Below are 27,471 nucleotides of genomic sequence, written 5' to 3' on the forward strand. Positions count from 1 at the left end.
GTCAGGTTAAATGAAGGCTGCACAAAATCCAGCACGACACAGGTCAACGGAAATATACAATCTTCACAAAGATTAAATGTTTATAGATGACCATGTCCTGTGTCATATATGCTGCTGTGTCAACAATTCCCAAATGGAATCAACATGGGATATTCGTCGAGTGCTGCTATTATGTATTGATGCAATACAATTAACTGACGGATATACTTGGTCACAGTGGCAGCAGTTGCTACAGTTAGTACCGAAAGTACAAGAACCACACACTTAAACCATGGACATAAATACTATCAATCATGTACTCGCTCGCGTACATAACTTCATGTAGAGCCATATAAAAAGCTACATGTAACTGCTAACGAAAATATTCTGAATCATGCTCTAATTTGTGAATATCAATCCTTTCATCGCTATCCACATCTCAAGTAGCATTCTAACAGTGGTGATTACAGACATGGGGATTTTATAAAAGCAGTATGCATTCCAACCTTCTATCAACCTCGTGGAAAGAATACCGATTGAGGTCGGGAAAAGCATATTCATTTTTATCATGTTCTCAGTTTGTCAGCTACATAAGGCATGAACACGTTTTCTGATGTCTCTTTCTGAATTTAGCAAAAGGCAATCACTATCCTCTAACGATGGCCACTACAGCAGGGCCAGCAACAATAGACCCTGCTATGGCGCTAGCATTATTTACAGGTGAATTGACAATTACTAGAACAGAGAAATATATATGTGTGATATAAAATAAGTCACTATGCCAAATGTTAGCATGTATGTTTTCACTACTGTATTTAATAATCTGTTATGTTCCAGGAATATTGCACATGGTATAAACATGCTCTCTTTTACAACAGTGATACCTGTCAAACAATACAATTTGCATATGTATCATAAGCATGTGTTTATGAATCGCTACCAAACAGTGATGATACCATATGTTTGAATCAATGTCAGATATTGGTGATACCAGGAGTTCGCGAAGATGTATGTATCTCCATGTATGTTATACATATATACATATATACATATATACTTCCCTTTCTAGCCCTCACAGGAAAATGCACATGAAAAAATGCATGTGATGTTTTTTTGTTATTAACAGTATAGCAAAATACGTTTAGATTACATTTTTGGAAACTCTGTATCGCGTGTATATTATATAATATACATTACCTTGTTTACAGTGATGGCCAGTCCATCCGTCAATGCATCCACTCGGGCAGGTACCATTGACATGGTGACAGGTCTTGGAGTCACGACACTGTCCACATTTTCCAGTACAGTTGGCACCAAATGTACCAGAACTACACACTGAAACATCCACATTTGGTCTTCGTGTTACGGTATCCTACTCCAGTTGATGGGTGTATAGTGGTTATGAATTGATTACAGACATTTCATGTGTATCACAGTAATTTAGATTACATACATGCACACCCCATATGTTTTTCATGAAAACAAAGAGTGAAATTCATTCGTAACGGATATAATACTTGTTTTACTCATGCAATAAGTGGGATATTATATTTTCATATGTATTTTACCAGTGGAGCAGTCTTCTCCCTTCCACCCTGACTGACAGCCTGACTCACACCGGCCTGTTTCCCGGGGACAGGTGTCCGTCCCTCCCTCACACATGCGGGCACTGCAATTACCCCCACAACCAGCACTGTATTCCAGTCCTTGGACGCATGCTGTTGACAGAGAAAAGCATATGTCTTCTCCAATGGTAATAATCACTATTGGTCAATTCTGAAATTCCTCGCGGTAATATGATAGTAAATGATGAGACAACTAACCTACTGTACAATCAATATTCTTCCATCCGGGTCTGCAGCCATTTTCACACTGCCCGGTCACGTGATTACAGGAAGAGGTTCCACTACATTTTCTGGAGGAACACTGGTGAGCACAGCCTCCTCCGTAGGAATCTACACATTCTGAAATAAGGATATGAATAAAATGCAATGTCAGTAGCTTGCTATGTGTAATTATGACTATTTGTTGAATATTTGCCTGTGTCATGTGGAACAAATCGTTGATACTGGTTTCAACATGTACTGTTAGTTAGGTTTAATGTTTATCAGACATAGTTACGTGTGGTATTAAGTTGGTCACAGTGGCAGTAGTTGCTACAGTTAGTACCTAAAGTACGAGGATCACACACATAAACCACACACATAAATACTATTAAACATAACACATTTTATATTTGGTATAATATTTTCTTAGTAAAGTACAAATTCTAGTACTCTTTTGAGTTGAGTCCCGTCCGGGATTCGAACCCACACTTGCCTGAGTGAGGCACCTTATCGCCAGCACACAAAGTCTGCGATCTAACCCTCTCAGCCACCGATGCTACCACAAAAATGAAAGTCCGACAACTGGTAGTCTAGATCACGTACTTTGAGTACACCTCTGACAAGTGGAAACATGTACACGCTCACGTACGTAACTTCCTGTAGAGCCATATGAAAAAGCTAACTGCTAACGAAAATATTCTAAATCATACTTCTTATTTGTGAAAATCAATCCTTTCATCGCTATCCACACCCAAAGTAGCATTCTAACAGTGGTGATTACAGCCATGGGATTAAATAAAAGCAGTATGCATTCCAACCTTCATCTTTAATTACTACAACATGTAATGTAAAACGTGACATATTCATCTTCTAAATTCCTATAAAAGAATTATGTGATAGTGTGTCTCAAATATAAGTTCATGTGTTTTAGATCGTGGAAGGAATACCGATTAAGGTCAGTACTATCATAATAAATTATTCATTATTATATTGGTCCCACTTACAACGCAATGCCTCTGTATTCTTCACAATACCAGGCCATTTGAAAAGAGCCACATGCGAAATGCTCATTTATTTAAAAGACATGGTCATGTTTGAGAGTTGTTGTTTTGTTCACCGTCACCTTTGGGATGGTCAAATACATTTGTTCAGCCTGTCGTAATTACGTGTTTTACTACTTTGTCGGAAACTCTTACCCTGCGTACAGTCTGTACCAGCCCATCCAGCCTTACAGCCCCCAAGACACTTCCCAGTCACGTGGTTACAACTGGAGTTGCCGCTCTTGCAGTTTCTGTTTGAGCAAGTCTGAGTGCAGTTTGTGCCATAACTGCCACCATCACAAACTAAAATCATGTAATTAATTAGTTCCTTGTAGTAAACAAACACGATAAACTGAATACAATCATGAGTGAGTGAGGGAGTATGGTTTTAGGCCGCTTTCTAACAATATTCCAGCAATATCACTGCGAGGGAATCCAGAAATGAGATTAACACATTGTACCCATGTCGAGAATCGAACTCGGGTCTTCGGCATGACGAGCGAACGCTTTAAGTACTAGGCTACCCGACCGCCCCTCTAAATATGTTAGTACAATGACCTTTTATATGATGAAATTATATAACTATTTCTTTCATAACAGATATGCCGTTTGAAATGAATGAATAAAGCTGCCATATTTATTTGACATCCGTTTTTCCAGCAACAAACCTGTGTCACACTTGTCCATTTTCCAGCCAGGACGACAGACTCCACTTGGACAGACGCCGTTCACGGAGTTGCACGGCTTCCCTTCACAGTGGCAGTAGTTGCTACAGCTAGTACCGAAAGTACCAGAACCACACACTTAAACCATAGACATAAATACTTTTAAACATGGCTCAAGCACATACCATCATGCATGTGCATATAAGAAGCTAACTGCTTACGAACATTTTCATATTTCTGATTTGAGAGAATCAATCATTTGATCGCATAAACACATCTCAAGTAGCATTCTGAAAGATATAAATAAAGACATGGGAACTGAATAAAAGCAGTATGCATTCCAATCTATTTGAGAAAAGTGTCCATCTATTGTTACAACAATGTTTTATTTAAAAGCGAGTCACATTCATCTTCTCAATTCCTATAAAAAAACAAACTTGTGATATTATGTTTCAAATATAAGTGCATGTGTTTCAGATCGTGGATAGAATACCGATTAAGGTCAGTACTATCATATTCATTTTTATCATGTTCTCAGGTTTTCAGCTACATAAGGCAAGAACACGTTTTCTGATGTCTCTTTCTGAATTTAGCAAAAGGCATTCCTTGTTAATCATATCAACTATGATACTATGCGTCTGATTATATCAGGTAAACAAAAGTGAGGGCATATACATTTTCACTTACAACGAATTGCCTCTGTATTCTTCACAATATCAGGCCATTTGAAAAGAGCCACTTGCGAAATGCTTATTATTTAAAAGAAATGTTCATGTTTGATAGTTGTTATTTTGTTCACCATCATCTATAGTTACTACAATGTATTATTTAAGAGAGAGACACATTTATCTTCTAAATTCCTATAAAAGAATCTTGTGATAGTGTGTTTCAGATATAAGTGCCTGTGTTTTAGATCGTGGACAGAATACCGATTAAGGTCAGTACTATTATATTCATTTTTTATCATGGTCTTATTTTTTTGTCAGCTGTATAAGGTAAGAAAAAATCTGGCGGATGTCTGTTTGTCGTTTGCATAATGCACACAAGAGAATAATGTAAAACTCCCCACCGTTAACCTCCACTTCACAGAAATCCATGATGGGAATTTTAAAAACAACATCGTTGTTGACAGTGGTGGTGTACAGGACCAGATAGCGCCCTTCACCAGAACATATGGCCATCAAAACATCAGGTATGTCTGTCCCGTCCCTGCTCCCTGTTACGGTGTAGCAGTTGGCTCCATTAGTAGGGGAGGCGTCAGTATCAGCGATGTAGATCTGGATACCATTCCGACGAACTTTATCTGTTACACAACAAACAACAGGATTATGATTATTGTATTGTAACAGATTCGAATCTTAGAAATGTTGTCTTCTTTTGAAAACATTGCCTTTAGCCTTAGGAACGTGTTAGTTTATATCTGAGAAGTAACATTCATATGAATTCTTTATCATGGTTCGAAGTGAAAATAACGACAAACCATTACCAAAGTTATTAATGATATGGGAACATAACAACAGTATGTGCAATATCCTCGTTTATCAGCGGGATACGGTGAATCGTTAAAACCAGTTGAATACGCAGGTTGTTATTTGTGTTAAATCATTTATCATTTCTGTTAGATCAAATTGTAAGAAAATCAAATTTTCAAAGAAAATCACCGTGAACGAGTTAAAACATTGTGTGTGTGATAAGTATTAAAAGTTTCTTATACTTACCATCATCTGAGCAATAATGGGTTACATTGGCGTTGTTGCAAAAATATGATTCGAAACTGTTTGTTTGTTATCATAACGCATTCGAAACCGAGGTCAAAGCTCCCTCTCGCATCAAATAGGCTTCACTACAATTTCAACCTCATGTTCTTAGTTGATATATTAAAATAAGTTTTCTTTACAGTTATGATTTAATTCACAATCATTTTTGTTTTGTTTATGGTGTCCTTACACATGCGTGCACGTTCGCTTCAGGTTAAAGACGGCGTATCCAATGTCACGACAGCTTGTCAACAATAATTTGGTCCACGCAATGCTCTGCCACCCATGTAACGATCCAATTTGAGGCTTATTGCAAAATATCAAATGTCCATAGTTGTACTAGAACGGAATTTGAATGTAAATGTCAACATTAAACATAATCAGAGCAATCATTTTGGCATTCAGGAGTTACGATGGAGACAGGTACAATGTATGTACACCTTTTGATTTGACACATGTTTGCAGCAACGAGGCGTCAAATAAATGCTGAATGGGAGCTTGTGGCATGTTTGTAATGTAAAACATCAATGCTAGATAATAACCAGTCTTGATTATTCTTCGAAACAGTTTCTGCTGGGCATAAAAGACAAAGTGGCTGTAAAAATTATATGAATGCATCACTGAAAATCGGTGATTAAACCAAGTGTTCGCGACAAGACTTATGTCCTGCCTTACTGGTGGCACCCGTCATTTACACAATTCGCATAAAGACGTGTGTGTCTGTTGCCTGACACCGCATAACAAGGTTTGGGTGAGTTCAGCAACATCACGTGGTGTGTATGTTTGACGTCGAACAAGTCGTCCCCTTTTTCCAACAGATCATTGAGTTTCATATCCGGTTTTTTGGAAGCAAAATGTAACAATTCTTAAGTATTGTTCTGCAGAAAAGTTTGTAAACCTGGCATAAAATCGTCGACGGGTGGACATTAAAATGAACATTATGTTCCATATAGGAACATTCAATCTTAAAAATGGCACACAAGGGATTAATTCATGTTACTCACAGTTAGTTCTGAAGTAGATGATGACGTCATGTATCAGTGTTTTCTGTCCCAGATCCACCCTCCACCAGGCAGATGTTATATTGGGGTCAATATAAGCTGACAGAATACATCTGAGTCCAATGTCCCCTCTCGTGTCCCCGTTGACGGCATTTGATGACGGCAAAGTGTATCCATTGGATGAAGTTGTTGTTTTGTTGAGGGCAATATTTTCTGTGATATTAAGAAGAATTATTTCAAATCGCAACACAGTACACCACAGTACGTGATATTTAAGAAATTCATTTCTGTAAATAGTTTATTATCAAACAGAAGGATATCGTTGATTATACGTTTTATACGTTTATACGTTTTTGTCTTAAAACATATCAGTCTCATCACCATTAGTTTTTCAATTTTTACAAAAGATCGGTATTGTGATGTTAACTGACCAGTTAATATAAAATGGCTTTATTACTTTGAATGAACATGTCACTACTGTGATAAGCTACCCTTTTTGACACGTTAGCCCCAGTCATCCCTGTGTAGAGGTTGACAACCCGACGTAGGCTTATAATTGTAACATGTATGGTGCAAGGAAATAAAATTATCCTAAATTCAATAATAGAATCAAATTATCATGCATACCTTTCTGACAAGTCGGACCGGACCATCCCTTTGAACAATGTGGAGGTTGACAACCGGAAGTAGGGTTACACTTGGCCTGGGGACAGTGACACTGGTAGCTGCACTTGGAACCGTATTGACCTGAAGGGCAGGTGCCTGTAACATAACGTTTTTATACATGATCTACATGAGGTATAGAGGGTGACACTCCACGGGTGACTATACCTACCATACACAAAGATTATAAAACTATGTGGTCAGGAAATACATATGTAATTGAAATGCATAAGGTGATCTAAATATCTGAAACTGAAGGTGGACGTCAAAGCAAAGAGTCCTTTCTTTATTTTAACGAAAGAATTAAAAGAACCTCAGGGCCTAGATTTTCGAAACGATCTTAGCTAAGATAAATCTTAACAACTTACGTTCAAAGATAAGATATCTTAAGGCTAAGATAAGATAGATTTTCGAAACTATCGTAAACCTGTCGCAAATCGTTCAGAGTTACGATACCTGTCGTAACTCTGACAGAGAACTCATTTGTGTTGGAGATAGAAAAGCGGGGTGTTTTCCCAATGACGTCACAGGGATTTCCCTGCTGCTGACAATAACAACAACATAGATAAGTGACACGGAATTCATGATCACATTGTCAGGTCACATTGTTTAACACGCACATATTTGAGTGAAATTCTGTACAATCCTACTTATGTCCTACATGTAGACGTGTTGTTCTTATGATAAAAGATGCCATGACTAACCGAACACAAAAAGCATTCGTGTGCCATGCAATAGCATTTTACAAAGCCAAAAAATGTTAAAATCAATAAGTATAGTGTTACTACACTTTAGCTATTAGAATGGAAATAATGTGCCAAAAGATACTTCACTATTTTCCCTTCAAATGGTCCTCTCGTGACCGCGCAGAACTTGGTGATATAAACACATCGCGTACAAAGTCAAGGACGAAAGTAAGGGACGTTATTCTAAATGACAATGACGAGACCTTTGATCGAACAGCATATGCGTTCAGCATTTAACATGCGTGTTCAAGTCTTATGTTAAGTGATGTATACTTATATGTTTGTGTTTATGTCAAAAGTCAAGTTTATATTAGTGTAAACACCAACATTATACCTGGAAACACTCAAAACAAAAATTGTTCAGGAAGCAGCGCACCCACAAGCAAGATTTTATGAAAATCTAAGCTTGTTAAGTTTGTTTTGTTATGTATGTATCCAATATATTTCACGGATTAACCAAGGACGTAAATACTATATCAAGCTATAAGTATTTAGATGATGAAATTATTTTTTATCTATCTAGATCCATGATTCTTTTCAAAATTTAAAAGTGACACTAATTTTCGTTCGCAAAGAGAGATAATTTCGGAATTGTCAAGTTATGTTGTCTCATGGAACACGCCACAAGTTAACGTAAACATACATATAATGTAGTCATTGTCTATCCTTTTAAATTAAGTAGAGCTAATAAACTGATTTGTCTGATTTCATTTAAATCTGACTAAGGAGCGAAATACTTTGTAATGTGTCAAATCTATTCCAGAACGTAGTTCAATGATGTTTGGTTTGTCTGACAGCATTGCTGAGGATCATTTACTAGTATTTGTCCGTTGACCCTAAACGTGACAACGATTTTATTGCTTGAATGGTCTCCAGTATATCTATATATTTTATACATAAAACGGGAAGATGTAGACTTAAATATTAAAAACACCAAAATATTTTAAAATCGGTTTATTGAATGCAAAGATTATTGTGTTGAAAATGTGTATTTTATATTGATCAGTAAATTTCATTCAATAAACTTTTTTTCTGCGAACATATATTGGAATTTGCAAACCATGCTACATTTTGACGAGAACCAGAACGAGCATGGGAACACATTTTATATTTAATTTGTCGATACGAAAATCTGTGCTGAACTTTTATTGTCAAAATTTCAGTAAATTGTTATATTTAATTGAATACATCTATATGCCGATAATCAATGTTTTTAAAGAATGCAATTGTTCGACAGACAGTTTTTAATCACTTTTTATCAAATATTTGTCTTTCAAGAGGATATAGATAACGTAGGTATTGAATTTAAAACGAAACAAATTACAATTACTTTTGCAAGAAAAATATTAGATATTGTATACAAATATTTGATCACATGTATTTCCTTGTTAAGTCAACAAATACTACACTGTATAGTTAAAATTCAATTATTAAAACCACCCGTCCCACACGATTTTAGATGTAAAAATATATGCGAAACCTTTATGGTTTGTTTTTACATATGTAGATTGATATAATTTTATAAAATGCGAAAATAAAGACTAAAGCATTGACACAAATGCGACTCAATAATATAACAGCGGAACTCTGCGCTTTATGAAAACTGTACCATTGAGCAAGGTGTCCCGGGCGAATACAAAGGGAAACCACTCTCAACTAGAGTTTGAACTAAGATTAGCTCCCCCTAAACTATCAATAAGGTCACGGTCATTACTGTAGCCTGCCGACACCTTCCGTTTTTATCCTTCCCCAATTATCGAAAAGGTATGTTGTTTCACACTTCTTCAGCATGGACTCGGATAGAAAAATAATGTAAGCTATCGACTCCACAGTTATGTGTATCGCTGTCGCGATTAAGAACATTTTTGACGTGAAATCCTTGATGCGTTCTTCGTGTTTTCGAAGTGTCAATTTGAATCACTCAGTTTTACAAAATGAAATGTCAATGTTTGAACGTAAAGCAGACTAGTTGTTTGGCACAATATCTATGGAAAAGTATGCCGCCATCTTGGATAAAGATAAAATAAACTTACGACAGGTATAGGGCTATCTTAGATTTACGACAAACTTAAGATATCTTAGGGCTACGATAGTTTCGAAAATAGGCTACGATAGCTACGATTTCCTTACGATAACTTTACGATAATCTTAGGGCTAAGATCGTTTCGAAAATCTAGGCCCTGACTTGTATGCTGAGAGAAACAAATCAGTTGGGTGAGGGGCACAATTAGTACCCGCAGGAAAATCTACAACTTATTTTGTGATGTATAAACCCACATGAACATACCAGGTACCAAACATGTGCCCTCACGTTATAATAATGGGGATACCAAATACCCAAAACGTACCCTCACGTTACAATAGTGGTAATGCCAAATACCAAACATGTACCCTCACCTTACAATGGTGGTGGTGCTAAATACCAAACACGTACTCTCACAGTACAATAGTGGTGATGCTAAATGCCAAACACGTACTCTCACGTTACAATAGTGGTAATGCCAGATACCAACCACGTACACTAATGTTACAACAGTGGTAATGCTAAATACAAATCACGTACCCTGACGTTAAAATAGTGGTGGTGCCAAATACCCAACACGTACCCTCACGTTACAATAGTGGTAATGCCAAATACCAAACACTTACCCTCACGTTAAAATAGTGGTAATGCCAAATACCAAACACTTACCCTCACGTTACAATAGTGGTAATGCCAAATACCAAACACTTACCCTCGCGTTACAATAGTGGTAATGCCAAATACCAAACACTTACCCTCACGTTACAATAGTGGTGATGCCAAATACCCAACACGTACCGTCACGTTACAATAGTGTTGATGCTAAATACCCAACACGTACCCTCACGTTAGAATAGTGGTGATGCTAAATACCCAACACGTACCCTCACGTTACAAAAGTGGTAATGCCAAATAACAAACACGTACCCTCACGTTACAACAGTGGTAATGCCAAATACCAAACACGTACCCTCACGTTACAACAGTGGTAATGTCAAATACCAGACACGTGCACTCACGTTACAACAGTGGTAATGCCAAATACCAGATACGTACCCCCACGTTACAATGGTGGTAATGCCAAATGCCCAACACGTACCCTGACGTTACAATAGTGATGATGCCAAATACCCAACACGTACCCTCACGTTACAATAGTGGTGATGCCAAATACCCAAACACGTACCCACATATTGCAATAGTGATGATGCCAAATACCAAACACTTACCCTCGCGTTACAATAGTGGTAATGCCAAATACCAAACACTTACCCTCACGTTACAATAGTGGTGATGCCAAATACCCAACACGTACCGTCACGTTACAATAGTGTTGATGCTAAATACCCAACACGTACCCTCACGTTAGAATAGTGGTGATGCTAAATACCCAACACGTACCCTCACGTTACAAAAGTGGTAATGCCAAATAACAAACACGTACCCTCACGTTACAACAGTGGTAATGCCAAATACCAAACACGTACCCTCACGTTACAACAGTGGTAATGTCAAATACCAGACACGTGCACTCACGTTACAACAGTGGTAATGCCAAATACCAGATACGTACCCCCACGTTACAATGGTGGTAATGCCAAATGCCCAACACGTACCCTGACGTTACAATAGTGATGATGCCAAATACCCAACACGTACCCTCACGTTACAATAGTGGTGATGCCAAATACCCAAACACGTACCCACATATTGCAATAGTGATGATGCCAAATACCCAACACGTACCCTTATGTTACGGTAGTTGTGATGCCAAATACCTAACGCGTACCCTTATTTTACAATAGTTGCTAAATACCCTACAAGTACCCTCACGTTACAACAACAGTGATGCCAAATATCAAACAGGTACCCCCACGTTACAATAGTGGTGATGCCAAATACCAAACGCGTACCCTCACGTTACACGAGTAGTGGTAAGAAATACCAAACACGTACCCTCATGTTATAATAGTGGGGATGCCAAATACCTAACACGTTATAATAGTGATAATGCGAAATACCTAACACATACATTTATGTTACAATGGGGGAATGCCAAATACCTAACACATACCCTCACGTTACAATGCCCAACATACAGCTCGCTTGGTGCGAGGACTGGATGAGTATCCCGAAGTCCCGGGCTCTATGCTCACATGGTTATCCAACTTCGGTTGTCCTGTCGTGAAATCATGGACGATATCCCAACTAGTTACGTATTCATGGATAATGTCGTTGTTAAACAAATTTCCCACTTGGTCGCACGTAGAGTAATGTAAACACTGTAATGCAGTAATGTTGTTACTGGCCGTTAATTTGTGACAGCTCAATATGCATCAACACAAGATGTATATTTACAAATGGTCACAAAGATGTTTCAACCTACTTACATGTACCCTCCCGTTATTGACGTGCCTCTATAAGTGTATACGTGTGTAATCATTTGACAATAATGCACAACGCCTTGACGAGTGGTTCAGACATTCCCTTGAGACGATGAAGATCCCTGATACAGTGCAATTTATTCCTAACAAATAGTCGCGTTATAGCTGGAATATTACTGACAGCGGCGCTAAACAACATTCGCCCACTCATCGGTATTCACTCCTTCATGATCGTGCTGATGTCTCATACTTCAAACTTTCATATCATCTCACCCTACATAGGCATCAGTGTCACTCAGTGAAACAGACACAGTAGTATAATATCTGAAAATGACCACAATTAAATGTAAATAATCGTCTGTATAACTTATTTCATACAGCCTCGTCTTTAATCCAACATTTCAACCTATTTGCAAACATTGTGTTTACAGACGATTATTTTCATTTAATTGTGATCATTTTGCTGCTCTATTTCAGACAGAGTTGAATCTAACCACACTGGGAAAGTTAAACGCTGAATGGACAAAGCATACCGAATATGAATTCTACCATTCATACATTGCGGCATTTTTACAATGGCAAAGATATTATAATCGGTGCATTGAAGGAGGAGCCGTTGACATTGATCAACAAAGGAAACCGAGTCATATTTCTTTTGAATATATTCAACTTGGCGTGGCTATAACATCCATGAATTGTAATCCCCTACACCAGGAAGTTGTTGACAGTAAACCAGCCTAAGCAAGTTAACAGCAGGTTTGGCTGTTAGTCAATAACGAAAATAACTCATCTGCAAGTGAGGCACATGACAGAAGTGTAATGTTGTCATGGAACTTTCCATACTTTGCATTATCACGTCGTTAATGCGAGTAATGTTAGCATACCACAACAAGCTGTGACTGCTAAATATCTATACACATATGTTGACTAAATCATGGATCTCTGTGTATCTCTATCTCATCAAGTGCAAAATGGAAAACTATTATACATGGTACTTAACGAGCTAATAATCACTTGGACATGTGACTTCATATCATGGCTCATAATCAATACACAATATGTTCTCAAAATTTATTGTCAAGTATTGATATAGAATATCAATTTTACTTAGAAATAAACATTATGATTGGAATTACGCAGTGTAGCAGTAACAATGAAAACGTGAAAGGTAAAACATATAACGTACCCCTGAACTTCCTGTATATGATGATACGTTTTCCAACTAACATTTGGAAAAGGAAACATCCCCTGAGCCTAAACCATTGAACAGACAGTAAACATGCCAAGGAAACGCCAGAGAATAACCAATCACAATTATCTGCCCAAACAGATTCCACTGACAATTATAGGGATTGGGCACTGACAGTAAGTGATGACACAATGTGCTCGCTTTAATAGTAGGCCTGTCATGCTCTACGGGTAGCACCCACCACGTATACAATTTGCATAAAACATTAGGTGTTTGACGCCGTAGCTATACCATGCCAGTGATAGCATTCAAGGACAAACTTTGCATTTTCGACAACCATTCCCTGTACGTTGTTCAGCACCTTCCTGCTACACCATCCAGCACACATACACAGATCCACAGCAGGACACCAAGTCTGTGCCCCTCCATGTTGACGAGAGGACATGTACACCAGGAAGTCTTACTGTCTACATTCAAGTTCTGACGTAGAACGCAGGTATATTAGTTACTGAGTGCACGGATTATTCACAGCGACTATGTGTAGCCTAGTCGTTATGCAAGGCACGGACGCCATACACAATACACTTCCAGCTATCGCCATACCTTGTGGTGACGACACTGTAGCTGAAAGTGTGTACTCATTTCGCTGCAGACCTGGGTTTGATTCTCCATATGGTTTCTGGTGTTTCCTGCAATGATATTGCTGGAATATTGCTAAAAGCCACTCACACCTTAATCATTTTGTCATATGCACACACACAAATTTCTTGCACTTGCATATTTGCACATAGTGTTTCTGTTCATTTCAACGACATTGTTTTGTTTGTTGTTTCACATCAATCTCATCAAATATTCCAATAGTGATGCTGGACAAACGGAAAGGATGTGTTGTGGATAAATGATACCGCATCTCTTTCTTCTTCATTGTGATTTGTTAGGAAAACATGAATTGTGACTTGAGATGTGTGTGACATGGTACACCTACAGAGAAACTGAATTCACTGCAAACTACCGCTCCATTTCAAATGTCATTGGATGGTGTTATGTCAGATTTAATGTTCATTTTTAGCAGTTGTCCAACAATAACATCTCCTGTGTCAACACGCGTTGACGGACGTCAGCTATACAGATCACAAGCATGTATACACTAGTATGTCTGAGCAAATAGTTTAATTGTAATACAGACGTTGTGTTTGGCATCACATTGCGAAAGCAAAGTGAATATGAACATAGTACGTTGAGATTCAGAGCCCTTCCGCATCGCCCTCCCCTTCATAGGAAAAGCATCCCACATCATCAGCCGCCTCCTCAAACAGCAAGCCAACATCGACACCCACTTCACCAGCTCCAACTCCCTCAACACCCTGCTAAGAGCCAACGGCAGGAACACATCTAAACCCCAAGAGGCTAAAGGTGTAGTCTACAAAATTGACTGCAACTGTGGACAATCTTACGTAGGTGAAACATCCCGCCCAATCAACACCAGAATCAAAGAGCATAAAACCTCCACCATCAAATCCGACAGCAAATCAGCCATCTCGGACCATATCATCAACTGTTCCAATCACATCATCAACTGGGACAACGTCAAAATCCTCGCCAACAACCTCCATGATTTCACGAAAAGAAAACTAACAGAAGCAGTCCACTTTCGCCGCCACAAGCCAGCAATCAACAGAGATCAAGGCTATTTCATTCCACCCGCCTATTATGAACTCATCAAACTATAATCACCTGTTTATTGGCTTCATGCCCCCATTGGCTTCTAGCTAAGTGTTTTCTGTCCATCGTGTTGTGACAGCATCATCCTTTTGTTGTCACACCTACCTATGTTATCCCACTCATGTATGCTTTTTGTTGTTACTGTTAATCCTCTACTGTTAATCCTCCACCTACTATATATATTCTGCACTATGGCCCTCACTAAACCCTCAAAATAAACTAGAAAACTTCAAGGCCCTAGGCGTATTCCTAATCAAAACAGACCTAATTAAGCGCATCTAAAAATTAATTAATCTACCAATCCAAAATCAAATAAACATACAAACACCCACCTCACCCGGCTCCCTTAGTTCCCTCCTCCACCCACCTCGGCATTTATTCCAAATTTCAAAATTTCAAAAAATCAATATAAGCAACCCCTAAAAGCCCCCTCTTGGGTTGCACACACCACTTTCACCCTTCTCGGAATACACTAAATGATCCGGCCAGGCCCGTGTGCGAAATACGCTGCAGTCGGAAAGCGCACGTTAAATCTTCTATATCAGTCAGTCAGCCCTCATTCAGTCTTGCTTGACAACGGTATAAGGATCTATACCGAAACGTCGCTTTTCACAGTATTAAAGAAGTTGTTATCCATAAAAATTGTGTCTATCTTGTCTCTCTTTGAAGCTGATTTATATTGTTAGAGATTGATCCTGATGAAATAAAAACTGTCGTCTGTATAACTCATATCTACCTGCGCTAAATGTAATCAAACAGTTCGGCCCAGTCAATCATACTTGTGGTATTTAAGACGCAATCATGCTACATTCGTACCGCATTTAAGCAAGGTTGGCAATACACTAACCGGGTCATATGTATGTGTAACTGTTAACATGTGTGGCTTGAACTTCTCGTCAAGTCGCCCTCATTCAAGTATGAATAGATTCTTACAATACATCAAAGTCAAATGCTGAAAGGACAAAGCATAAAGAAGCTGAAGTTGACCTACTGTACATGTATACCAACCAATACATTCTACCATTCATGTTCTGCAGGGTTTGAGTGAGTGAGTAGGGCTTAACGCCGTTTTTAACAGTATTCCAGTAATATCACGGCTTGTCAGCTAAATGTATGAGGAAAGCCCGAAGTGATGCAGGTCTCAGATGTTTACCAATGCAATGAAACCCACGAGCACATAGCTGATAAACCTAGAAACATAATCGTGTCGAACTGGGATTCGAACTTACAATCATAGGTTTCTGGCGTACCCAGGGAGCGCAACTCTGCACAGCGAATCGCGGCGCCTCAGACGACTGGGCCACCCGTGCAGCCCGCAGGGTTTGAAGAATGGCATTTGTGTAAAGCAAATGTACCATAATTGGCAGACTGAAAGGACTCAACATACAATGAATACAAAGCCATGTTTATCCTGGATAAATGCAGATACATAAAAGCTATGACCACCTACACCAGGAACTTGTTGAAGGGAAAACATCCTGCAGTCGTGGTCACCATGTTTAATTTTACAGTTTTACAACACTGTCCGGTCACGTCGTACATTTGTGAACACAATAAACTATGACTGGTATACAGTTGAACATATGTTCACGACATTGTAATCTTTGTGCCTACCTCATCGGCTCTTCTGCAGGTAGGAAACGCATCTTTAGGAAAACTGTCATATGATTACCGATGTACCACTCCTTATAAATCCTGGCAGTCCTTTGGTCATGAACACATTTTACAGAATGCTTGATACACAAATTTGTTTGTGATTTGGATATTCCTACCAACAACGACCGCTTAGTCTGAACGCACAGTAGAAAGTACATTTTACGCGTGTATAGTACAGTTATTGATAGCCTGTGTAATTATATATTACCATACTCGGAACACAATAAACAATACACACAATGCACAGTACAATAGGTATTTTCATGGACAATAATTAACACCCTTTCCATCTTTAAGCTATCAATTCTCTTCACGACACTGATTTCTTTGAGCATGCTGACAGTTACAACGTTATGTTTAAAAATTATCGATACTTCCTGTTAGAAATCAATCGCATGCCTCATGCAAACAACCAAAATCACGCAGTAAGTTATATAACCAATTAATGAGATATAAAAACATCTTAAATGTTGTCACATTATATACGTCAAATCCGGATGTAATTCTTCGCATCACGTGTCAAGCATGGATACTTAATTCACGATAGGGGGTACGGGTGGCCTAGTCGTCTAAGGCGCCGCGATTCGCCCCAAACCTAAGGCACCGAGAGCGAAGGGGGAGACAACTTGGCGCCTGGATGCAAGCGTGACATTACGGAAGCGAGATCCCCATATTCGCAATGTTTTCCCTGAACAATGTGGTAAGCGTCTCAGACCTGCACAAGGGCTTGTTTACAGGACGCCGTCTCACAGCAGGTGTACTCCTGTGCGGCGTCAGGCAACACACACTTACTTTTGTATGCAAATTGTGTGAGTAGAGGGTGCTACCGGTAGAACAGGACATGCTTACACTTTTCGCGAACACCTGGTGTCATCACATCATCTTCGATTATATACATATTAAACACTAACAAAATTGTTTCGTTAGGCGTGTACACGATATTTCGATGCTATTGATATTGCTGTCTGTGTAGTGAAATTAACATAAGCTAACTTTCAGTGATGTATACATACAGGAGGAGTACATAAACATATCATCGTGATAAGCCAGATCTACTCACCCCGTGTCAGTTGTATCCACCCCACTATCACCACAACACCGAGTACCCTGACACTCGCCATGTTGACGAACGAGGAAGTGAAATACCCGGCCAAACTGTGTTAAACGTTACGCTCACTGCACATTTATTGAGCGGTGCATATACATTTTCAGCTCTGCATCTCCATTGTGTATTCACCTTTTGAATTTATGAAGGGGAGGTTTCATATCACAACAAAACTGGTTTTACATGATCTGTGCAGGGGCGTAAGGAGCCACACAGCTTCGGGATTGATCAATCTAAGGGTACAATGTGCAATAGCGGAGTAGAGTATGAACAGTTCACACTCCCAAAATTTTGCCTCTACGCATGTTGACATCACAACTGTGGTATCAGGATAGCTTCCGTCCAGGTCATTGTCAGCCATTGTCAGCCATGACGACATATCACTTTTCGCGAACACATGGTGTCATCACTGATGTTCAGTGATACATTCATGTTACTTTCAACGCTATTTTGCCTTTTCCGCCCAACGGAATCCGCTAGTAATTGAGTATTGTTATTTTCTGTTTTTGACGTTAATATTTCCTTCCCACATCCAGCTGACACCCCAGATGGGGTTCTTCGGTGTACAGCTTCTTCCTGTTGATGCACATTACATTGAGCAATATACTCCTTAGATTCAGTTGATGAGTGTGTGTGATACAGCATATATCAGGAGGATATACACTACGAATAGTTAAAGTTAATCTTGAAATTAATTTAAGGTGCATATATCTTGCCCCAACGATTTCACCCATCATAAATGCATACACAGAAAACGCAATTGCTCACTCGAAAAATAACTGAGCATATAGGGAATTGCATCAGACTTCATTTCTGTTAAGGATGCGTCAAATTTGGAAACGTCCTCCTCATCTCTAATGCTGAGGCCTTTACTGTTGTAGCCTTGACCAAACACTCTTTGAAACTTTCAAAGTAAGAACATGCTTAAATGTACCTCGAAAGTTGTGAAATGTAGACACCAAAGGCTGGAGCTGCAGCAATATTGCTCAACATAATGGGAATGTTGACTTTAGGAAAGTTGAAGTTATATTTTTACTGTCATTGTTGGTTGTCGCAGTATTCAGGAGACGATTTTGTCATAACATTGTAGTTGATAGTAGTTCATAGTATATATACTGGCTTCAGTTTTCGTTGTGTAGCAGCTCTTAGTGAGTTCAGTGTATGAGGAGTTGTTAGATTTCCTTCTTCATGATAATACTTGAAATACTTGTGAAAAATTCTAGCCTTGTCACTTATTGCGATTGTGTCGAAATCAACCTCAATTTGCCATCGATAATATGAATATTAAAAATGAAAGACGTTGTTTACTTTGATGCACTCGCATAGTAGATGGAGCAGACTGCATGTATTGCAAGTAGAACTGATATATTAATTTATTCCACGACATTTATTGGTCAAAATAATATTAGACATCTCATTCAATTTCAACTGACCTCCGAGTGCCCTGATTCCCCAGGCTGTCTGTCGCAATGTATATTGACGGATTTTTCTTCCATCTGCGGCATATCGTTGTCAATTAAAGCAATAAAATTAACGTCCTTCACCCACAAAACGTCAGTACGTACGTGAAGTTCTCTGTCAATAAGTCGAGCCGTTTCGTCACCGCCGATGGCATTGGACACAATCTTTGGCGCCAAGAAGTTTAACTTAAGCTTCAGGTATATCGATGATCTGATATCGTTCAATAACAATCAAACAGGCAGTTCCCTTCCACTGATTTACCCATCTGACCTAGAAATCAAGGAGACCAGTGAGACCGCCTCATCTGTTTTATATTTAGGTCTATGCATAAAGACAAAACAGTGGCTTCTTGGTAGAAAGAGCATGTTCAATTGTATCTCAAAAGTTGTAAAATATCAACACCAAAAGAGCTGCTGGTTTATTGCTCGACATGAAGGGAAAGTTGACTTTTGGAAAGTCAAAATATGACCAAAATATGATTGACCTGTTCAGCACTCAGCAATATTCCAGCCATATGAAGGTGGTCTGTAAACAATCTGGACCAGACAATCCATTGATTAATATCATGAGCATGGGCATGAGCAATTGGGATCGATGATATGCATCAACCAAGTCAGCGTGCCTGAGCACCTGATCCCGTTAGTCGCCTTTTACGACAAGCATAGGTTGCTGAAGACCTATTCTACCCCGGAATCTTCACGGGTCGATCAAAATATGAAACAGATGAGGTGGTCTCTCTGGTCTTATTTTTTTCTAATTAAGGGAATTGACTTTTTAATTGTAACGAAACGAAAATCAGAACTTTGATATGCATAAAGCTTAAGCTAAACGTCTTGGCCAAATTATTTCCACTTGTAATTATTTCTGTGATAACATCATCAACAATCCTATATGATGAGATATAGTGAGGTAAAACTTTAATATCACAACATCATCTCAAGACATCCGTCTACTAAGCAAAAGCGATCAATTCGAACATGCCACTGAGTGAATCAAGAAATGTTTCTTATCATTTTTCGGTACAGTTCATAACAATTCTCAGAGAATATGTAATATATATATATTACTGAGTGATTGCACAGCAAGGGAAAGCAAAACCACAGTTAGGAAACGCGAAGATTATTGCTGGGGAATGCAGTGATATTATGAGGGAAGCGTGGGAAAGCCATGGTATAGAGAAGAAACGTTATGCATGCAGTGACTGATAGTTCCTGTTTGTTGGTTTGTTTGCTTGTTGTTTAACGCCGCACTCAGCAATATTCCAGCTATATTACAGATGGCGGTCTGTAAATAATCGAGTCTGCGCCAGATAATCCAGTGATTGACATCGATCCTCGCAATTGGCATACGATGGTAGCATCAACCAAGTCAGCGAGCATGACCACCCGATCCCGTTAATTGCCTCTTATGACAAGCATAGACGCCTTTTACGACAAGCATGGGTTGTTGAAGACCTATTCTACCCCAGATCTTCACGGGTCGGATAGTTACTGAGTGATATCTGCCATGGTACAATTATGGATCCGGAATGATACAATTTCAACTTCTAACCCAAGTGTCACAGTCGGAACTGTTTAGCCGCAGATGTGACACATTAATGATTACATGATCAGGCGATTTTTCTGTATTATTAAAATGCGAAAATGATCTTTCGTCAATCGGTATATGTCTTTAGTCCAAACTGTAAATTGACGTCGGAAAGCTAGCCAATGAATGTTAAGCAACAATGTTATAACTGAAGGTCATCTGACAGAGAGTTTCTGTATGCTTTGTCCTTTTTAGGTCAGATGCAAAAGATCCCTTGCCCAAAGGAAAAGGCGCGAGAAATGTAAGAAACATCACATTTATTGTGCAATCACAGAAATGAACTAAGAACTGATTTCTTTACATAGTACTATAAACAGTACATATTTTCACAAGTTGTTGATTACATGTATCTTTTAACATATTTGAATTCTTCTTAAGTGTATATCTCCTTTGACAGACAAAGATAATTACAAACAATCCAAAGGGACCGGTTGGTCAGGCTCACTGACTTGGTTGATGCATGTCATCAATTTTGTAGATCGATGCTCATGATGTCAATCACTGACTTGTCTGGTCCAGATTCGATTATTTACATTCCGCCGTCGTATAGCTTGACTATTGCTGAGTGTGGCGTAAAACAACAAACAAACAAACAAACAAACAGAACCTTGATCAAAATGCTCCATATGTAAAGCATTAAGTGTTATATGTAAACATGTAGAATTATATATATAGTATATAGTAACCACAGGCGTTTGTGACCCGAGACTTTAAATTGAACTTGGCAATACTCCGTTTAGGAAACCTGCGTTAATTTGAATAGTGCACCTTAAGTCCATGCATCTCACGTATACAATATGTATTTCTTCCAAGTTGCCATAGGTTATTCTCAGATCCAGTGTCGGAACACCTCCCGCCTACAAACAAATAGTAGTTCAAAAGTAATTGGTGATATAGTATAAGTGCTAATATGGCAGTATACTAATTTCTACTGTAGTCTCTCTTTCACATGATGTTGAGTGTATGATTGTGTTTCGTGTCTACATGTAAGCGGCTGAACTATTAAATTGTTTTAGTCTGGATGGTTCTGTAGAGTACAGTTGGTGAATACATCTTCGCATCACTCTTATACTTACTTAATCAAGTCTGGTTATTCTCTTGCGTTGACACTTTATATCTATGCAACTCTACTTGGTATGTTTTGAGGCTGATTGTTTTATGTGTTTACATATACTTTATTCTGGATGACGTCATAGTGTGTGTTGTCAGTTCTTGTGTCTTCGTCCAGTCCAGCATAGTCACAGTCTTGAGTGTTGCGTCCATCAATGCGTGGCTGTACTGATATAGATGTGTAGTTGTCTGCCGGTGCCACGTAGGGGTCAACTGTATTACTTCTGTCGCCACCCTTCACATTGCCACGTGTCCATGCCAAACTGCAACAACATGTCTTGCTGTAGTCTACTATGGTATTTTGCAAGTTTGTTTACTTCAATGTTAGTAACACGGTGATAAAAGTAAAATCCGCTTGGTGAATTTGTGGAATGTGCGCACGCTGATTAAAGAAACATAAACATAAACATATCTTTCTGTGGTCTTCTATAGTATTTTGTAAGTAAAGATTTATCTAAGAACTGAATTCAATATTTGTAAGGCGGGGATAAAAGTAAAATCCACGTGACGAATTTATTGAATGTGTGCACACGGTCTTAAGAAGCATAAATTACAATAAAATTACTTCGTGAGCCACTTGCAGTTTATGTATTTCACACTTACCTTCCTTTCCTGAACAGGTATAGTTGTACAGCACCTCCCAGCAACAGTGTTATGACGACACCCACAACCAAGCCAATGACAAGACTAATGCTGTGTATGAGAGGTGGATTATTGTTCTTTGTTTCTGTAAGTAAAACGTACAGGCTATTGCAAATATTGCAAAATGGCGCATGTAAGAATTTAATACCACACCAGCTTTTTATTGACTCCCTCTATTTGCCTTATACCTTGATCAGGGAACACAAGTACCATTCACCAGAGGATAACAGGTCTCCATTATCAAACACGATGTAGTGTTACGACCGATTCTTGTTGTGTCAGGTTAAATGAAGGCTGAACAAAATCCAGCACGACACAGGTCAACGGAAATATATAGTTTCCTTTGATACGGATGACTTCTAAATAACATTTGTATCTAAGGCTGGTATGTATATTTTGCACAACATGAAATGTGTTTTGTTCCTCTTCGTGTCCTAAAACGTCCTTGTTTAAATTGTTTCGCAAATATTGCAAAATGGCACGTGTAAGAATTCAAACATTACTTCTATGATTACGGTAAAACACAGCTGGAGAAACGCTAGTTAGAAATGAAACCGATAGACCGAGTTGAACCGAGGCGAGCGGTACAAAAACAGGCGAGCGAGCCTGCACAAAGAATATGCATGAAAGTCGCTAAATGTCATGTGCATTACGATACACGTGAGCAGAAAAGGAATTCCCTCGAGGGTAATATTGGGATTCCCCGACATTCCGCAGTAATAAAAGTAGTGCGCCGCGGTGGGCGTGGCTTATGTTTTTACATTCATTAGGAAATGAATGCAATAACACGTGAGCAATTCAGCTGATCAGAATGCAGGAATTTCCATGAACACAACGAAAGCTTAATTATTATATATTATACATTACCTTCTTTACAGTGATGGTCAGTCCATCCGTCAATGCATCTACTCGAGCAGGTACCGTTGACATGGTGACAGGTCTTGGAGTCACGACACTGTCCACATTGTCCACTACAGTTTGTACCAAATGTACCAGAACTACACGCTGAATCAAATATACATATTGTCTTCATGTTAGCATGTCCTACTTCAGTGGATGGATGTATAGTGGTTATGATTGGATTACGGACACTTCATGTGTACCACAGTAATTTACATTACATACATGCACACACCATATGTTTTTCGTTCAAGCAAAGAGTGAGATTCATTCGTAACGGATGTAATACTTCTTTTACTCATGCAATAGGTGGAATGTGATATTTTCATATGTATTTTACCAGTGGAGCAGTCTTCTTCCTTCCACCCTGACTGACAGCCTGACTCACACCGGCCTGTATCCCGGGGACAGGTGCCCGTCCCTCCCTCACACATGCGGGCACTGCAAGTACCCCCACAGCCAGCACTGTATTCCAGCCCTTGGACGCATGCTGTTGACAGAGAAAAGCATATGTCTTCTTCAATGTGTATAATCACTATTGGTCAATTCTGAAATGCTAATCGTACCTGACGGTAATGATTGTTAATGATGAGACAACTAACCTACTGTACAATCAATATTCTTCCATCCGGGTCTGCAACTATTTTCACACTGCCCGGTCACGTGATTACAGGAAGAGGTTCCATTACAATTTCTGGAGGAACACTGGTGAGCACAGCCTTCTCCGTAGGAATGTACACATTCTGAAATAAGGATATGAATAGTATGCAATGTAGGAAGCATGCTATGTGTAATTGTGACTATTTGTTGAATATTTGCCAGTGTCATGTGGAACAAATCGTTGATACTGGTTTCAACATGTACTGTTTATAAGGTTAAATATTTATCAGACATAGTTACGTGTGGTATAAAGTTGGCCACAGTGGCAGTAGTTGCTACAGTTAGTACTGAAAGTACCAGGACCACACATTTAAACCGTAGACATGAATACTACCAAACATGTACTTGCTCGCATAAATAACTTCATGTAAAGCCATATAAAAAGCTAACTGCTAACGAAAATATTCTGAATCATACTTCTAATTTGTGAAAATCAATCCTTTCATCGCTATTCACATGTTTGAAATTTGTTGTTTTGTTCACCGTCACCTTTGCGATAGTTCAATAAATTTGTTCGGCCTGTCGTAATTACGTGTTTTACTAATTTGTCGCTTACCCTGCGTACAGTCTGTTCCAGCCCATCCAGCCTTACAGCCCCCACGACACTTCCCAGTCACGTGGTTACAACTGGAGCTGTCGCCCTTGCAGTTTCTGTTTGAGCAGGACTGAGTGCAGTTTGTGCCATAACTGCCACCATCACAAGCTAGAATCATGAAATTGATAAGTTCCTCTGTAGTAAACTAAACACAATCATGAGATCCATGAGCCTTTAGTACCATTCCAGCAATATCGCAGCGAAAGAATCCAGAAATGGGCTTCACATATTGTACCCATGTCGGGAATCGAACCCGGGTCTTCGGCGTGACGAGGGAACGCTCAAACCACTAGGCTACCCGACCACCCCTCTAAATATTATAGTACAATGACCTTTGATATGATGAAATTATATAACTATTTTTTCATAACACATATACCGTTTGAAAGGAATGAATAACTGCCACCATCACAAGCTAGAATCATGAAATTGATAAGTTCCTCTGTAGTAAACTAAACACAATCATGAGTGAGTGAGTATGGTTTAAGGCCGCCTTTAGTACCATTCCAGCAATATCGCAGCGAAAGAATCCAGAAATGGGCTTCACATATTGTACCCATGTCGGGAATCGAACCCGGGTCTTCGGCGTGACGAGGGAACGCTCAAACCACTAGGCTACCCGACCATCCCTCTAAATATTATAGTACAATGACCTTTGATATGATGAAATTATATAACTATTTTTTCATAACACATATACCGTTTGAAAGGAATGAATAAAGCTGCCCTATTTATTTGACATCCGTTTTTCAGCAACAAACCTGTGTCACACTTGTCCATTTCCCAGCCCGGTAGACAGACTCCATTCGGACAGACGCCGCTCACGGAGTTGCATGGCTTCCCCTCACAGTGGCAGTAGTTGCTACAGTCAGTACGGAAAGTACCAGGACCACACACTTAAACCATAGACATAAATACTATCAAACATGTACTCGCTCACACACATACCATCGTGTATGTGCATAAAAAAAGCTAAATGCTTACGAAGATATTCACATTTCTGATTTGAGAGAATCAATCATTTGATCGCATAAACAAATCTCAATGCAAGTAGCATTCTGACAGTGATAAAAAAAGACATGGGAACTAAATAAAAACTGTATGCATTCCAACCTGTTTGACAAAAATGTTCATCTATTGTTACTAAATGTATTATTTCAATGCGAGACAAACTCATCTTCTAAGTTCCTAAAGAAGTATCCTGTGACAGTGTGCCTCAAATAAAAGTGCATGTGTTTCAGATCGTGGCTAGAATACTGATTAAGGTCATTACTATCATTTTCATTTTGATCATGTTCTCAGTTGTTCAGCTACATAAGGCATGGACACGTTTTCTGATGTCTCTTTCCGAATTTAGGAAAATGCATTCCTTGTTAATCATATCAACTATGATACTATGCATCTGATTATGTCAGGTAAATAATGTGAGGACAAATACATTTTCACTTACAACGCAATGCCTCTGTATTCTGTTCAATATCAGGCCATTTGAAAAGAGCCACGTGCGAAATGCTTAATTATTTAAAAGACATGTTCATGTTTGATAGTTTTTGTTTTTTTCACCATCAGCTTTTTGATGTTCATCTATAGTTACTACAATGTATTATTTAAGAGCAAGACACATCCATCTTCTAAATTCCTATAAAGAATATTGTGATAGTGTGTTTTAGATATAAGTGCATGTGTTTTAGATCGTGGACAGAATACCGATTAAGGTCAGTAATACTACATTCATTTTTATCATGGTCTTATTTTTTTGTCAGTTGTATGAGGTAAGAGAAGATCTGGCGGATATGTGTTTGTCGTTTGTATAATGCATAACAGAGAATAATGTAAAACTCCCCACCATTAACCTCTACTTCACAGATATCCATGATGGGAATTTTAAAAACACCATCGTTGTTGACAGTGGTGGTGTACAGGACCAGATAGCGCCCTTCACCAGAACATGTGACGTGGAAAAAAACATCAGGTATGTCTGTCCCGTTTCTGTTCCCTGTTACGGTGTAGCAGTTGACTCCATCAGTTGGGGAGGTGGCAGTATCAGCTATGTGGATCTGGATACCATTCCGACGATCTTTATCTGTTACACAACAAACATCAGGATTATGATTATTGTATTGTAACAGATTCGAATCTTAGAAATGTTGTCTTCTTTTGAAAACATTACCTTTAGCCTTAGGAACGTGTTAGTTTATATCTGAGAAGTAACATTAATATGTATTCTTTATCATGGATCGATGTGAAAATAGCGACAAACCATTACCAAACCTATTAAAGATATCGGAACATAACAACAGTATGTGCAATATCCTCGTTTATCAGCGGGATACGGTGAATCGTTAACACCAGTTGAATTCGCAGGTTGTTATTTGTATTTAATCATTAATCATTTCTGTTAGATCTAATTGAAAGAAAATCAAATTTTCAAAGAATATCACTGTGAGCGAGTTAAAACATTATGTGTGTGATTAGTATTATAAGTTTCTTATACTTACCATCATCTGAGCAAGAATGGGTGACATTGGCGTTGTTGCAAAAATATGATTCGAAACTGTTTGTTTGTTATCATAACGCATTCGAATAGGCTGCATTGCAATTGCAACCGCATGTTCTTACTTGATGGATTAAAACAGGTTTTCCTTACTGTTATGATTTAATTCACAAACATTTTTTTTGTTGATGGTGTCCTTACACACGCGTGCACGTCCGTTTCAAGTTAAACATTGTCGTCAACGGTTTGCTTGTTAACAATCATTT

General features: G+C 38.7%; 1 pseudogene; it reads right to left on the reverse strand.

Annotated features, from left to right (window-relative positions):
* Positions 1-625: 625 nt before the first annotated feature.
* The window catches only part of LOC139478367 (multiple epidermal growth factor-like domains protein 10), a 33,596-nt pseudogene continuing 6,750 nt past the window's right edge, over positions 626-27,471 (reverse strand).

This window comes from Haliotis cracherodii, unplaced genomic scaffold, assembly GCF_022045235.1.
Source record: "Haliotis cracherodii isolate W230 unplaced genomic scaffold, xgHalCrac1.p SCAF_4, whole genome shotgun sequence".
Lineage (NCBI taxonomy): Eukaryota > Metazoa > Mollusca > Gastropoda > Lepetellida > Haliotidae > Haliotis > Haliotis cracherodii.